This window comes from Notothenia rossii, assembly GCF_949606895.1.
Source record: "Notothenia rossii genome assembly, chromosome: 7".
NCBI lineage: Eukaryota > Metazoa > Chordata > Actinopteri > Perciformes > Nototheniidae > Notothenia > Notothenia rossii.
Window position 1 is genome coordinate 35,030,590 of NC_136905.1, and position 14,177 is coordinate 35,044,766.

The 14,177-nt window shown below is 43.9% G+C and overlaps 1 long non-coding RNA gene across 1 annotated transcript in view; it reads right to left on the reverse strand.

Annotated features, from left to right (window-relative positions):
* The window catches only part of LOC307013347, a 42,035-nt gene extending 29,532 nt beyond the window's left edge, over window positions 1–12,503 (reverse strand). Inside the window, exon 1 of the long non-coding RNA XR_013800948.1 lies at window positions 12,432–12,503. This is a non-coding gene — a long non-coding RNA (uncharacterized lncRNA). The remainder of the gene's footprint in view (window positions 1–12,431) is intronic.
* Window positions 12,504–14,177: the final 1,674 nt, after the last annotated feature.

Genomic DNA, 14,177 nt, shown 5'->3' on the forward strand with positions numbered 1-14,177 from the left:
GTCCACCTGTTCTGCGGCCGTCTTCATGAACTGGGGTCCGAACAGCCCGTCCGGGCTGATTGGAGCGTCCAGTAGCACTTTTCTGGCCATGTCCGTAACAGACGCCGCCGCGCTGTGGTGACGGAGAGGGGGAAAGCATGTTCGGCCGCCAAGCTGGCACCCTGCTCCGACTCTGTCTCCCCCGTCCGGGGGAGAGGAGGGAGGGGAGAACCGAACGGTGAACCGTGGAAGGAGGTGGGGCAGGATTTGCTTCGGACTCCTGCCCGGCACTCTGCCCCAGGGACACGAGGCCCCGTCCGCGGGCTCGTAAGCCTGGACGGGCCAATCGTCCTCCTCGGCCACAGCAGCAAGAGTGTCCGCTCTCCGCTTCCTGTCACCCGAGGGGAGACGAGCGCAGTGCATGCTACCTGCTGGTTTAGAGCCGCGTACGCATGCTCTGACCCCCGGCAGGATTCGCATACTGCTTTTATCTCTGCAGGTCATAACTCATTATGAACCCAGAGCCACATGAGGGACAACCACGGATGCAGTTGTTGCTCATGATGATTCTCAATTGCTGTGCTTCAGTAACTGTGCTGGTTTGCTGAAAAAAAGAGGGAGCAGATTGCCGGGCCACCTTCCTATTTATACCGGAAGGAGGCCCGAGGGCGGGGCCCACCTTGCGGGTGGGCGTGGACTACAACTGTTTCAGTGCTGCGCGGGGGCGCAGGGGGATTACCCAATAGCGATAGCCTTAGAGGGCGAAGCCATATACGAAATAGAACCAAGTCTCCCCCCGCGAGTTGCAGCCAGGAACAAACTCCTGGACTACCATCATCACCACCATTCTGGACACCCGAATCTTGCAGTACTACTGCTGCTTATTTTGCTCCTTGGGCCAAGACGTCTCTGTTTATGGACACAGTGAAATCAGTGTTGGTTGATATTGTGGAGAGGTTGATACATCGGTACAGAGAAGAAATATGCAACGGATGCCGAGTCAGTCACCCCGGCCAGAGGCAACACGATTGACTGAATGACATGCCCGATTTTTTCTTCAGAAACAATTACAACGCGTTAATGAAAAGACTCTGGCTCACTGACTTCATTACTGAGATCGACCAGACTCTTATTGATAAAGACATTTTCACGGATGATTGGAGGATCCAAGGCGCTTAGGAGGCTTTTCTGCACAATCTCAAAAATTGTAGACGCCTCAAGGAGAGACTTGAAAAGATCCATGCCGAGTTGGATGGAGAAGAAGAAGACTAATAACCTGCGGTTGGTTGAAGCCAGGGATATTTTCTTTTTCGATACATTGACTTTTTCTTTAAAGTAAAATAAAAATGGGGAACTACTATGCAAAACGCTCTGTATATATTGATCAGAATGTAGTCAATACCCTTTTAATAAGTGTGGTGATGAGGACGATTGAAAACAGAGTGAATAGTGATCCCCGTGTAAACAGAATGGCTGAAGTTTGTAAACTAGAAGACATTTTGGATATCGTTCGTTCTGGCAGTACTATTCCTGGTCATTGGGAAACGATTGTAAACGAAACATTTAAAGTGGTCCTGGAATCTTCATTTTCCGAAACATTCTGTAACATTACCGAATAAATTAAACAAACATCAAAAGTGTATCATGTGCTCTCATTGTATGCTCTATTTGTAGATGTAATGCATCTTTGTGTCAAAAACAGCATACACATGAATATTTTGACTGAAGTGAAAAAAAAACTCCATGATATTTCCAGTAATCTGGGGAATTCTAAGCTCTAGACGGTCCTGGGGATGTTACAATCAGTATAACTATTGATTTTGTGTGTGAAATTTTTCAAATGTAAATAGGACATTTTAAAAAAAAGAAAAAAAAGTGTTTTTTAAATTTTAAAAACTGTTGTCTTCATTATAGCAAGGGGAGCGTGTCTGATACATGTGTATTACAGTCCTTCACATGCACTGTTGTCTTCATTATAACAAGGGGAGGGTAACAGTGAAGATGTATGATACATGTGTATTGAAACGTGCGTATTATACCGCCACAGAAACACAGAAACATGGAAACACAGAAACACAGCAAACACTGAAACCACTGAAACACTGAAAAAACACTGAAACACCGACACACAGAAACACCGAAACACAGAGACACAGAACCACAGAAACACCGAAACACCGAGACACAGAACCACAGAGACACAGAAACACAAAAACACAGAAACACAGAAACACAAAAACACAAAAACACTGAAACACCGACACACCGAGACACAGAACCACAGAAACACAGATACACAGAAACACAGAAACACAAAAACACAGAGAAACACAAAAACACTGAAACACCGACACACCGAGACACAGAACCACAGAAACACAAAAACACAGAAACACAGAAACACAGAAACACAAAAACACAGAAACAAAGAAAACACAGAAACACAAAAATACAGAAACACCGACACACAGAAACACAGGAAACACAGAAACACAGAACCACAGAAACAAAGAAAACACAGAAAACACAGAAACACAAAAACACAAAAACACTGAAACACCGACACACAGAAACACCGAAAACACTGAAAACACAAAAAACAGGCTTGTGTGCTAGTATGTTTTTTGAATAAACACATCAGTATTTTAAAAAGTCGATGGGAGGCTGATACTATTTTTTTTTTTAAATATGTTCCAACATTTTTTTTTTCTTCTCCATGTCCCCTAGGGGGCTCCCTACAAATCCACCCAAATGACCCCAGAAGTGGTTTTTTTGTGCTAAATCTCTCTAAAAAGGTCACATTTCAATTGTTTTTGCATCAATCTTGATACAGGGTACTTATGTTGTAGTTTGGATTTGGATATGGATTTAGTTTACCATCCCATCATTCAAGGGTAGTTTTCACTATAAGTAATTTTTTTTTTTTTGACGGACACAATCTTTAAAAATGTTTTACTGTGTTCAATCTGAATTTACTTTAAAATAAAAACATCTATATTGATTTTGACACTTCTACATCCAACTCACAGGTATAACCTTGCTTTGAGATAAAAGATTATTAATTTAACCCTTTTAAAAATGTCATTTTCGAGCCTGAGACCTGAAAAACAGGCTCGGGTTCACACCAATCATACAACAGCAATGATGAAAGATTGTAGCCAAGGCAGCAGAGCTCTGAATATAGCTGTTGACACGCACGCACGCACGCACACATGCACACGCACACAAGGGCTGCCCGATTATAGCAAAAATCATAATCACGATTATTTTTGGTCAATAATTGATATCATGAATATTAAATACGATTATTCATTGACTTTGAAAACATCCATGTATTGAACTTTAAAACAAATAAAAATTTGAACAGTATATTTTTAACTGTTGACTACCCTGAACGTATAATTCAACTGAAAAACCAATACAAAAATAAATGATATATTTAAATACATAATATCAAAATAATAAATACCAATAAACAAAATCAACAAATATGTTGGAGCGCACTTCCACAAGCTACTAAAGATATATAAATAAAAATAAATTAGACTAAAATTAATAAGATCAAATATGTTGTTGTGCACTGTCACAACCGAGCAAAGCTAAATAATCAACCCACTCTCTTCAGTCTGCGTGCAAATGACACGACTTTACACATTGGAAATGCGTGCAATAGATACGCAGAAGTCCGATTTTGCGTGCATATGATACACTAACCATTCCCATTGAGATCTGAGGCCGAGTTTTGCATGCCTATGATACTCCCACGTTACGTTTGTTATGAACGTATCTCAATTACGTTTATTTTCGACATACCTTCTAGAAACATATTTTCTCCCACGTTACGTTTGTTATGAACGTATCTTAAATACGTTTATTTTCTACATATCTTTGCCATTTATTGTCTTGCTTATAATAATGATAATATTTATCATTTATAAATATCATTTTAGAGCACACATTTTAAATCGAGAATCGGGCTCGATATATGGTTAAATAAAAATCAGTAGGCGAGGCTGTAATTTCGCCATGAGCGAGGCAGAAAATTATGAGCATTATGCTGGATTCTCTACAACACCTGCAAGCACCCCTTGATGTCCATCTTTTAACCATTTCCTAGTTGTTAACTTCCCAGATAAAACTTTTCAACAGCGAGGCCTACCTCTTTCAGAACAGGAACTGGAAGCCCTTCCACATGTCTAGAATTATCGGTATCATTGTCGATAGTGTGCTGATGCAAGCTTCACTCCCACCAGCAACCCGGTATCACGGCAAGACGTGAACATGTGACGATTTACCATGCTGGGAGACGAAAAGATGTCCCAATTTCGTCCCTTCAAACGTGACAGTCACACGGTATTGTTAACCCATGTCAACCAGTGGAGAAATAACCGGAAATACCAAGCAAATGCTTCCCGACGTAATGATTTATTTTTGAATAGTCACACTCGATTACGCCGATTTTCTTGTTTCCCCAGCTGGTCGACATCTCTTTTAGCAGAAACAAAGGCTGCATTAATGTATTAAATCGATGTTAATCCATGCGTGTGGATTTGGAATTAACGGACGGGACGTTGTGCGATTGAGTTGCCAGGCAACAGCTTCGGTTCATGTTAATTTACAAACTCTTCAACTACAACCGTAGTTACGTTTAAAAACATGTTAGAAGGCCTCACAAAATACTTTAATGCAAATTAAATTGTAACTGTGAAGGAATGTGTGTATAACAAAATACATTGGTCATAAACTAAACCGGAAACAGACGTAGGCAAGATCCTCAGCTCGAAAAAAAAAAGAAAAGTTCAAACGCTGAGGCCATAAGCGGGAGGGGGTACCTGTTGTTAATGGTTATGTCGGTTAGGGGGTTGTAGTCGATGCAGGGTCTCAGGGATCCATCCTTCTTCTCGACGAAGAAAAAAACAGCTCCGGCGGGAGATGACGAGGGATGGATGAGGCCCGTTTTGAGAGAGCTGTCTATGTACTCCCTCATAGATTCTCTCTCTGGAGCTGAGAGGGAGTACAGTCTTCCCTTGGGCAAGGGGGACCCAGGCAGGAGATCGATGGCGCAGTCATAGGTGCGGTGAGGAGGAAGAGATGTTGCTTTAGTCTTATTGAACACCTCCTTGAGATCTCGGTAGCAGCTGGGCATGTTCGAAAGGTCGGGGAAGTCTGAGTCTTGGTTCTTTTCATCTTCCCTGTCAGTGTCTATAATGGGCTCTCTAATAGTTTCAGCAGTTTTACCCCTGAAACACGAATGAGAGCAGTCACTTCCCCACCCCAAAACTTTGCCAGTCCGCCAATCAATGTGAGGGTTATGTTTACACATCCAGGGATAGCCCAGAATTACTGCATGTTGTGCAGAATCAAACCGACGGAAAGTCATATGCTCTGTGTGTTCGTGATCAATAGTTATTTTAAGAGGCATGGTTCTATGAGTCACTTTGCACATGAGAGTACCGTCAAGAGCGCTAGCCTCAAGTGACTGAGTCAATGGCACGGAGGCAATTTTCAAACGTTTAGCTAACCCCCAGTCCATTAGATTATAGTCAGCCCCTGAATCTACAAGTACTTTCAAATCTATGCTGTGCTCATTATTACTAACCTCAACTTGGGTCATGGAACGTGAAGGAAAATCTGTGGTTGTCAGTCGGCTCACCAGCACCCTCCGTCTTACTGGTGAGCCCCGTCTTTTAACGGACAGGCTCCCAGGAAATGTCCCTGCTTCCACAAGTAGATACATAAACGCTCCCGGAGACGCCGCTGCTTTTCCTTGGGAGACAGCCTGGCCCTTCCGAGCTGCATGGGTTCCTCTTCTGTGTTCCACGAAGCAGGTTTCACGGTAGAGGAGGGAAAGTGGGTACGAAATCCGGGTCGTCGTTGAGATCGTGCAGGAGGTGAGCTTCCTCGTTTAGTTAGCGGAGGTGGCGCTTTCCGGGCTTTCTCCCTCCGTCGCTCTTGCAGCCGAGTGTCTGTGCGTATAGCCAAGGCAATCATACTGTCCAAATCCGGCGGAAGATCAAGAGGAACAAGAAGATCCCGCACACAGTCACTGAGTCGGCTGAAAAACATATCATAAAGTGCGTCTTCATTCCAACCACTGTCCGTGGCCAAAGTGCGAAAATCAATGGCATAGTCAGCCACACTCTGATTCTGCTGGGAGATCTGTGTTAGGGCTCTGGCAGCTTCTCTCCCCGGTGTGGTTCGGTCAAAAAAAATGTTGTATTGTCTCAGTGAATAGTTGTAGTGATTTACACACCGGAGACTTCCATGCCCAGTCCGCCGTAGCCCAGGCTTCCGCTCTTCCCGTGAGGTCGGACACAATGAACACCACCTTGGCTAGATCGCTGGGGAAAGCAGCAGGCTGGCAGGTAAAATGCAGGTCACACTGCGTTAGGAAAGGACTGCAATTGCCAGACTCGCCTGAAAACTTCGCAGGAGGAGCAAGACGAATCATGGAAGCTGGCATGGGAAATTCAGCTGTAGTCTCTGGGGCTGGGGCAGCCACGGTGGAAGGAGCGGCGGGCACACTATCCAAACGTGTAAGTACATTATGGACCCGTTCAGCCAGGTGATTGATTGGCATCGTAACTCCGCCAGGAAACTCACTCTGGCTGTTAGTCAGGGACATCACTCCCTGGTTTAAGGCCTTCATGTCCTCCTCCTGTTGCTGCAGGCGTTGAGCCTGAGAGCAGAGCGCTATTCTCAGGGTTTGAGAGCCTACTCGCCAAACTCAACTATATGCTGCTTCTAATAAACATGTTAAAGAAACACGTGAGTTGTCTGACTGAAATATATATAATCATGCTAAGATGGTACTAGTTAAACATCAGCATGTTAAAGGGCCCATGTCATGCTTTTTCGATTATTACCCGTCCCTTTGTGTATTATGAAGGTTTGTATGCATGTAAACGGTCTGCAGAGTAAAAAACCCTCAAATTACACCTTGTAGCGAGTAAAACTCTAATACAGAAAATACCTGTCTATGCTGCCCAGAGGTTGCGTTAACCGAATATTTTCTATGACGGATTGTTTTTTTAAATGACGGAAAAATCTGAAAGCAGTCCGTCATTTTGACGGATTAGAACAAACTCGCAACAGCGCCAAAGTTTCCCCGCAGCGAGGCTCCGGTGTTAAGCATGCCTGCCAAAAAGGAAATGATACCGTGAGTTTTGGCTTTACGCTGTGCGCACTCCCGCGAGGTGCAGTGGGCATGCATAACACGGCGCTAACAGTTCACAAGCGTGCGCCCCGCCCCCCCATTGACAGTTCACGACTGTGCTCTCCCCCCTCCCCCCCCCTCCAGAGTGTAAAGGCCGACGGGTAATACTGAATTTTGACGGAAATTGTACGATCCTGTCCGTCAAAATGACGGGCAGTGAAAAAGTCTAGCGCAACCTATGATGCTGCCCCAAAACAAACATTTCTCATTTTCCATTGTTTTTTTCCTGGGTTCTGTGACGTGCGAACACCCAAATCAGCAACAAATGACCGGATTGGCCCAAATGGACCAATCAGTGTGAGGTGTGGAGCACCTCACACACCAGGACCCCTTGGCTAACTAAGGCCCCGGCCCCACAAGGACGATAACGGTCGTTTGCGTTACTGTTTAGTGTCATATAGACCGTTCTGCCACACTAGGACGACCGAATATCACAGTAAACAACTGCGGTAACGATAACGGGTCCCAAGGTGGATAGCACGGCATACGCAACGCTCTCGGGGGTCCAACGGCTCCGTGTGTAGGACCTATAAGATCATTTTGTGATAATGATGAGGCAATAGCCCCGCCTCTCCCCACCTCTGCTGCTCACCCCCGCATCAAAGTAAACTGCACACTGAATTCAGATTATTTATCTTTCTCTCGATATGGACATAAACGCGAGTGAAGTCTAATCTGACAGGACGGAGACACGCAGCTCTGCTCACCTGCAGCTCCTCCCGCGGTGATGCATCGGTGAACGGAGCAAAACACACACTTCAAGTCAGATCATCACCCTGAGCTATTTTAATTACCTCTCAAACTACCTAAACTAGTTATAAATATGTTTATTTTTACTGTCGGCCAGGTCACTCATTACTGGATCAGCTACTGCATGAGACAGACACTGACGCTGTCAGAAGAGAGGGAGGAAAAAGAGAGGCTCTGTGTATTTTATTATATTATATAGAGTCGTTATTCATTTGTTTTAAAGCTCAATAAATAACAAAGAAGACCTTTGACCGGCACTTTTATAATTTTGTCCGGAAGATTTAAACTTTAATACACGTTGACTGGCGAAACACTCTGCCCGGTTCCCTCGGCCCCCACAGCGGAGAATAAACAGAAGGGTAGACATGACAACCATGCTTCTTCGCTGCTTTTGTGGAGGAAGTTACAGCGCCACGTACAAGCTCGGCATATGTACTGCTGCTTTTTCCAGCGGTTGGAGCTCAACGGAGCTGTCTCGTGTGGACAGAAACTATCCGGTGAATATTGCGAGTGGACGGAAGCTTTTTTGCGATTGCGTTAATCCTATGCGTTTTGCCGTATGCGTCCTCGTGGGGCAGGGGCCTAACAGGGAGTCCCCATTGACTTGCATAGAGCTCCCTGAACGCTGGAAATAGACGAGTTAGGATCGCGGAGAAATGTTCTCTGCAGATCCATTCTCACAGCGTTATAAACCTTTTTCTTACTCAATATCAAGCCACACTTATTGTTTTTACTTCGGCTGTGAGTGTTTGTGTGTGCTCAGGATGAAGTTCGCTTGTTCTCGCTGTATCGCAGACCCGGAAACCTATCCGCTCCTCGCAGCAGCGGCGAGCAGCAACGAGCCTCGCAACGAGCCTCGCAACGAGCCTCGCAACGTCCCGACCAATCAGAGCACACTGGGCTCACAGGGAGGGGGGGGGCAGGAGCTCCAACAAGCCGTTTAAGACAGAGAGTAAATACCTGGTGAATACACATACTACACAGAGATGCTGTATGAGAAACCAATGTGATTTTGGAAAATTGCACAATTGAAATCTATTCTAGTAGACCTCAACAATGGAAATATGATCAGTAGAAATAGCCATGACATGGGCCCTTTGACACTTTCATTTTGAGCATGCAAGCACATTGCCATTTAATTTCTCAGAGAGCTGCTAACATGGCAGATCCATATATTTTCCCTACCGCAGGGGTCGGCAACCCCTGGCACGCGTGCCAGCATTGGTTACCTCTCATTTATCATATGAAGAATTCATTTTCAAACATTGTTTAAAGCCAATCTTAAAATGATTTAACAAACGCCTGTTTGAGACTCCTCAGTGCACACAAAAACATAACTTGGAGAAATAAATAAATACGGATATGTTATTTAAAACAACCTCGAATATGTTGTGTTAATGTTATGAAATGTTTTCTCATAAATTATGCGGTAAGCAGGAGGACATAATTACGTCTAAACTGACGCCGTTTTGCATTTCTATAGGTTGTAGATACGAGCATGGTTTTATATATGTTTAATACATGTTTAATCGTGTTTTATGCCGTTTGCCAAGACTTGATAAGTCGCTCGTAAAACACAGGAGGTATGGAAACTAAGAGCACCATATGTGGTAAATTGTGCAGGGAATATAACACAACACATTAGTTGTATTTCCTTTAACTGGTGGATATAGAGTTGCTGCGGGGGGGGTTGAGATGCACAGGCTGCAGTGGAGACGCTGAGCACAGCTGATCGACAGCTGGGACACAAATCACCAAATACAAAAACATAATTCAGATCCAGTCGTCATGACTCCACTCCGGAGGGATTCCCCGATCATTTCTTACAGTTTCTCATGCAGGGGGGGGGTCTCCTGTCCCCGGTACAAACACACTGTTGAGGAAGGCTATGTGTATTTTTGTTGTCATTAACCTTTTACGGACCACTTATTTATTTAATTTGGTGACGATCCGACCTCCATGCTGCTACTCTGGCTAAGACTGCATCCACCAAACAATATGATTTATCTCGGGCTCCCCAAAATAACCAAAATCTGACACGGTGTGAGATGTTTTTTGTAGCTGTTCTGTCATCATTTCCTGCGATCTGCATGCAGTCAGTCAAAAATAAATGAATGAATGAAAGGGCGTTTCTTTGACTATTTATAGGCAAATATGGGCGTTACGTGAAGCCCGCAAAAGCTGCAGCGCATTTCGAGTCGGTTGTGATTTATAAAGGAAAACCGGCGTAGGAAGTGCCATACGCACTTTCCTCGCCGGTACGCAATGTTTGGTGAATCGGAAAGTGGCGGAAAATGTATGGACCTATTTTTCGGATTTCTACTACGTAAGCCTTCCCACGTCAATCCTACGCACGGCGTTATACATGAGGCCCCAGGTGACTTTCTGCCGCTTTCCTCCGTGGTGCAGTGCGGATTGTTTCACCACAGAGGAAAGCACTTCACAAATTGCAGTAGGCCCATAAGGAGCTGTACAAATGCCGCAGTTTTTGCGTGGCTGTGTCTTTAGTTGAAAGCCCAGTGGCGATCTGCTCATCGAAATAATATGCTACAAAGGGGCGGACTGGCCATCTGTGTGTTGAACTTTCCTGTCGGCTCCCAGACCGTAGTGGAGGAGGGCAGCAGCAACAAGCTTCAGGTTCAATAACCCACTTTAGCTTAAATGACTGGAGAGAGGCGAGCTCTTCTTGGGAGGCCGTTGCATTTATTCAGCTGTTCTTCTGTTTCACAAAATACATCACAGACCTCTGTTTCTCTGCTTCCTCGTTTCTCTTCCAGAAACATACACACGTTCCCTCACTGTCGCTCTACCATCCACAAACACACATGCACAAGCCACACCCCTCTCTCTCTCTCTCTTAAAGGGACAGCGATCTCATCTCACTCTGCATGACCCTAATATCATAACATGTGTGTTCTGGAGAATCACAGAACGGACGATCGTCCTGATTAATATGCCGTTTAAACCAATTATTTAAATGAGGTAAATGTGTAAGTTTCGTTGACACACTGCTTCCCCGCAGCGTGGCTCCCGCCCTCCGGCTGATAGTTCACGAGTGTCAAGCTCGTTAAGCTCCTCAACCCCCCCCCCCCCTTGATAATTCTCGATCGTCGGCACGCTGATAACAATTTTTTTTTTAAATGGCACTTCATATCAAAAAGGTTGCCGACCCCTGCCCTACCGTAATCTCATTGTTGTATCACCCTGCGCTTTGTACGGCTACCTGAAACACCTCCCCTTCGACTTTAAACTTAACTGGAACCAAATAGTCCGGTTACGTCAAATAGGCTACAGTTGAATCACAATACACCCAAAACGTACTTGATCAAACTAGTAATTGAACTAGTATACAACAATTTAATTATTTAGATCTGTAACTTCCTTATAAAAGATGCAACATTGGGTACAGACACTCACAGTCAACTGGCACATCAGGCCCCTGTCGCTGAAAGGTCAACTTCATACACTTTAATTGAATGACCCAATTCCAGGAAACAAAAAATGAGACCAGTGGAAAAACAGTTAGATCAATGTTTGACAGATTCATCAACTAGACTGTATAGCAAATGAAATGCTATGTTCATTAAAAAAGAATATGGTTGGGGCAAAAATCCCTCAGCATGATGAGACAAGTGTCACAGGAAACCAGTTAATCCAACCGTAACACATAGTGGGCCATGACAGCATTTGCAAAATTTATTTTTTGTCCTTTGCCTTTCTCCTGGACAGACCTGTTGGTATGAGGTCGTTAGTCACGCTCCATGTGGAAAAAATACTTTTTCCAACCTGAAAATAGTCCATGAGGAGCAACACAGGGGCAGTCGGTTTACTGAGCGTTCTAAGGACCTCAAAATGCTCCCATAATGCTGAGCAAACACATTCTGAATGCTTGTAATTGCATGTAAAAAAGCTTGTTACAGAAAAAGTAATGTGACACGGCCCACATTTATCTGACCAAACATCCCGGGCAGGTTGCTGAGGTTGGCATGCAACGTGGATAACAATGTGCACATCTTCCAGCCCACGGACCTATTATTACAGTTCCCTTCAGAGCTAACAGGCATTTTCCCTTAAATCCATGCTTTCACTTATCTTGTTAAATATGCCGCCTACGCAAATACACATCCACAGATTTAGATTTCACTACATAGTTGGCATTATTGCCACAGGTTTTAATTTAGCCTTAGCCACAGGGACCTGCTGAGCTGTGACTTTGTGACTGTGGCGTGGCAACACATTTATGACTTTTACAGACCTCTGTTTACCAGGGAATCACTGCAACATCCACACTTCTCTGGTATAGCTCAAACAGGTTAAAATGGACACATGCAGGGCAAGCTTTATTTAGAAAGCACATTAGAAAACTAAATGTGCTTTAATTAAAGATAAAAAAGATACAACATATATAATAGTAATAATATATAATAACTGAATAGTGATGCTGATAATGCTTGAAAATGTTGAATTTGAAAAGTGTGACTCTTACCATGCTTGTCTCCCTATACGCAGACCTGCGCAGTGCGTAGGGCCTCATCTTGCGCAGGGGGGGGGGGGGGGGGGGGTCATCTGCGACTGCGAGCTGGGGACTTGAGATGGGCTGCAGTCGAATAGTCAGTTTAGCTTAGGAACCTTCCTAACGGAGTGAAATGACCCGGAAGTTAGGGGTGGGCGATACCACAAAATCTGGATTCGATCCGATACCAAGTATTTCAGGGCCAGTAGGCTATACTTTTTTAAATGAAAAGCGTCATATGTACTTTCATGTAGGGGAGAGCTGCATGATTTTTGAGCTGAATGCATCATAAATAGACTAAATCTGAATTCATTTTCATGATTGAAGACAGGACAGTTTTTATAGACAAATAAACGTTTTACTTTTGCAAATTTAAAGTGCAAAAATAACAATAAAAAGTGGCCACAGTAGCGAACTGCCCTCTTGCACACATCACAGTTCGCTAAGTTTTAATTGACAGTTGTGAAATAGCTCCACACAACGCTCCTCTTTCTCTCAGCCATCATGCACGTGTGTGTGTGTGTGTGTGTGTGTGTGTGTGTGTGTGTGTGTGTGTGTGTGTGTGTGTGTGTGTGTGTGTGTGTGTGTGTGTGTGTGTGTGTGTGTGTGTGTGTGTGTGTGTGTGTGTGTGTGTGTGTGTGTGTGTGTGTGTGTGTGTGTGTGTGTGTGTGTGTGTGTGTGTGTTTCGGGCATTAGCCAGCGTCCAGCCACAATAGCGTTTGTGTTGAACTTAATCACTTTCCAGGCACAGCCAGTTGGAGGTCCTTAATGGGTTTCAGCTCCTCCTTCAACAAATAAAAATAAGTTTGATGTTGGTATGAAATTACCTCCAAGGCATAACTGGAAAAGACAGACAAGTCAAAACATGTATCGGCAGAATGTTAGATTGAAAAGTCTAAATGGCTATAATGTGAGTGTTGGCCATACCGACAGTGGTTGTCGGCGGGGCAGCCTAAGAAGAGGCTGGATTTTTCTTGCTAAAATTGCCTCCACCATCCAAAACGCAAAGCGCTTTCCATGCCTTTGAAATAATCAAGTATGATACTTTCAACATAGTGTCATCATGAAGAAGAACAACTATTTCCCTGTTTAAAAGATATCCTACCCTTCAATGCAGAACCTCTCCATTAGCTGCAAACACCAAGCCTTGCGGATGGATGGCACTTCACTCTATAATACACATGTAATGTTAGTGAATTTTAATCCAACTTCTGTGTTTCTACCAAAGTTACATGAATTACAACTTACTTCCAAGAAGTCAAATGGAGCGCCAGTGCAGATGCAGAGTGCGTACTGTGAAATACAGAGGAAGGGTTTGATGACAGTGACTTTAAACTACGGGAAAAATATTGTGTAGAAATTGCGGACATTTACCATCAGCATGAGGACACCACAGTGGTTTCCAGTAGTTTGTTGTGGGAAGCCCTGAAAAACACAAAACTGATTGTCATATGTTGTATAAGTGTGTTAGAAATACAAATAAAAGTAACATGTTCATGTGGTGGTCTATAAATGTGACTGACAGAGTGATCATTATGAAAACTGCAAGCATGTACATTAGTATGACACTCAGTCGACATAACACTTAAAACAATTACGTCAAAGTCACTGCCAGTTTTCTCGGTCCAAGTTCCTTTATCAAGACCATGTGCAATTTGTCTGAAAAGCAAATGAATGCACATACAGTAGTTACATATCTGCTGTGATAACCCTAGCTTA